Consider the following 3,267-nt stretch of genomic DNA (forward strand, 5'->3'; position numbering starts at 1 on the left):
ACATACACAGCCCCCATACACAAAAACAGCCCCATACCATATACACTGCCCCTATATACACACACTTAGACACAGCTCCCACACACAGTCCACCATACACACAAACACAGCCCCCCCCACACACATACAGCCCTGTACCATATACACTGCCCCATACACATACACTGCCCCCATACACATACACTGCCCCATCCATACACCTACACATACACCCATACAAATATACTTGCATACACAGCCCCCATATACTCACCTACACTGCCCCATACACATGCACTGCTCCCATACACATACACTGCCCCCATATACACACACATACAGAGCCCCCATATACACACATACACAGCCCCATACAAAATACACTGCCCCATACACATACACTGCCCCCATCTACACACACATACACAGCCCCCATATACACTGCCCCATACACATGTACTGCCCCCATATACTCACATGCACTGCCCCCATACACTGCCCCTATGTACACACACATACACAGCCCACATATATACTGCCTCATACACATACACTGCACCATACACATATACTGCCCCTATATACACACATACACAGCCCCATACCATATACATAGCCTCATACACATACACTGCCCCTATATACACACACACAGCCATATACTCAGGACCAGTTTTAGATTTAATGTGGCGCTGGGCAAAATTAAAAGTGGGGCCGCAAAAGCCAAACAAGTTAGATTTTATTGTGAAACGACTGATGTCTTTACAAAGTAAAATTGGTAGTGCATAAAACAAGCCCTTGTAGGGGTCTGTAGGTGGAAAACTGAAAGCGTTATGGTTTTTAGAAGGTGGGGAGGAAAAAACTAAAGTGCAAAAACGGAAAAACGCTGAGTCCTGAAAGGGTTAAATGATCAGGAGCACAAGCCACAAAGCTTGTAGACACACAATATTTGCTAGACACACAATACCGCTATATTATTCCAAATTAAAAACCACGATAAAAAGACCAATATTCTGACATACAATAACATATACTGTAGTGGTAGATACCAACTATACACTGGCACCCTGCAGATCGAATGAGGCCGGGTTCACATATGTCAGGCGTGCACTGGAGGGAAACTAATGCTAGAACTGATCCCATTTATTTGAATGGGACAGTTCAAAATCATCCAGCGTCTTAATTTTGACGCTGGATTGTTGGACACACCGGAGAGGGAGGTTTGGATTACACCCCCTGAAAAACACTACTGTGCGTGTGTGTGTGTGTATATATATATATGTATATATCATAGGAAAGAAAGAAAAAAAATATATATATATATATATATATATATATATATTTCCCAACCAGAGCGTATCCAGCTGTTGCAAAACTACAACTCTCAGCATGCTGGGATTTGTAGTATTCCAACAGCTGGAGGCACCCTGGTTGCGAAACATTGATATATACACACACATGCATAAATCAGTGTTTCCCAACCAGGATGCCCCCAGCTATTACAAAACTACCAATCCCAGCATGCCCAAATAGCCTAAACAGCTGGAGGCACCCTGGTTGGGAAACACTGTTAACAATATATATATATATATATATATATATATATATATACAAAGTCCCGAAATCACATCACCAGTCAGGTCATGGATCTTGAAATACTGGATTATTTTATTCTTCCCCACAGCAAATGCAACGTTTCGGCAGTAGTAGCCTTTATCAAGCATAATACAAATACAAAATGTGCATATATATATATATATATATATATATATATATATATATATATATCACAGATACATTTCATTGGCTACAACTCATGTGATACAAATGTATAATTATCTAAAAACGCACCTCTATTTAAATTTAATTGGAGCAATGCTCTGTTAATCACAGTGATGTCAAGTTGACATAGCATCCGTCTATATACAATACAATCAATACACATATAAAGTGCCCATTGCAATATGACATACAGTGCTATATAGTGTTATATAGGTACCTTCAGTATCAGCCAAATATATAACTCGATCGCACCCAGAACATGCCGATCGCTGCCATCTCCGTTCTCATTCTTGTTTGTATACAAAGCGACTGCGCATGCGTCGGAAAAGTTCCTACGTATCAGCGCATCACTTCCGCTCTCGATCGCTCACAGTAATGTGTGCTGATCAGGTGCGCGTAATGCCCTTACCCACACTAATCACCATTTGTGTTCTGCGGCTGCGCACACGGGTCCGACGATCGTGTTATCACACTGGACATATCGCGATCCAGCCGGCCGGCTGTGCATGCGCATTGTAACCAAACACTTGTAACCTAGCAAATCATGTTTGAATAGTACAACAGTAAATGCTGACATCAAATTATCATGCAACTGATATTTTATTTCTAGATGACATGAATGAGGGCATATATTAGAAAAAAAAAAATATATAAGAGGATGGCTGCAATGGCTGCGATCTTGGCTGTAGTGAAGGTCCCCACGCATTTGCTGTGGGGAAGAATAAAATAATCCAGTATATCAAGATCCATGACCTGACTGGTGCTGTGATTTCGGGACTTTGTTTATATATATATATATATATATATATATATATATATATATATATATTCTTTTATTTTATTGAAGAGCTGAGGTATGTGCTCTCAAGTCACCCAAGTGCAAGTATTCACACAAAATACCGTGCACAAGGATGCGGTCTATCGCAAGCCCTTTTTTTACACTTGATCTTAGCCAAAAGGCCCAGAGGTGATAACCGGTAAAGGGGTGGAACCAACCATGCCCCCTTCATGAGCACTCACACTACTTATAGGGAAGAAAGGAAAAGGAAGGCTGGCAGGCGGCCTCCCATGCATAGGAAAGGAGGGAGGCAGGCAGTCTCCCATACACTCTCTGGGTGGGTGGCAGTCAGCCACCCGTACATACAGCACAGGCTAAATCCACATCATTGCTTAAAAGAAGGACAGGAGTCCATTCCACTCTGATGGAGCAATAAGCAATGCAATCCATACCCTGGCTTTTACAGGAACCCCTGTAATTGTGTAATTCACATTTCTTGCCACAAGATGGCAGTGGTGTTTTAAAATCTTGAACGCTGTGCACAGCTAACTCCGTACTATTGAAATTGCTCAGTGTCTGTCAGACAGACTGGTATTTAGACTCTTCTATCTAGTTAGTTCCGGTGCCCTGCTGCAGCTCGGGCACGGGAGTTACTAACTAAACTGGGACACTGGCACAGCGTTATTATTAAAACATAATCCTCCCTTACTTTAAAGGAAGGGAGGATT

General features: G+C 41.8%; 1 pseudogene; it reads right to left on the reverse strand.

The window, feature by feature from the left end:
- Positions 1–2,500: 2,500 nt before the first annotated feature.
- Positions 2,501–2,733, reverse strand: LOC130292181 (U2 spliceosomal RNA; annotated as a pseudogene).
- Positions 2,734–3,267: the final 534 nt, after the last annotated feature.

Source organism: Hyla sarda, chromosome 9, assembly GCF_029499605.1.
Source record: "Hyla sarda isolate aHylSar1 chromosome 9, aHylSar1.hap1, whole genome shotgun sequence".
NCBI classification, from domain to species: domain Eukaryota; kingdom Metazoa; phylum Chordata; class Amphibia; order Anura; family Hylidae; genus Hyla; species Hyla sarda.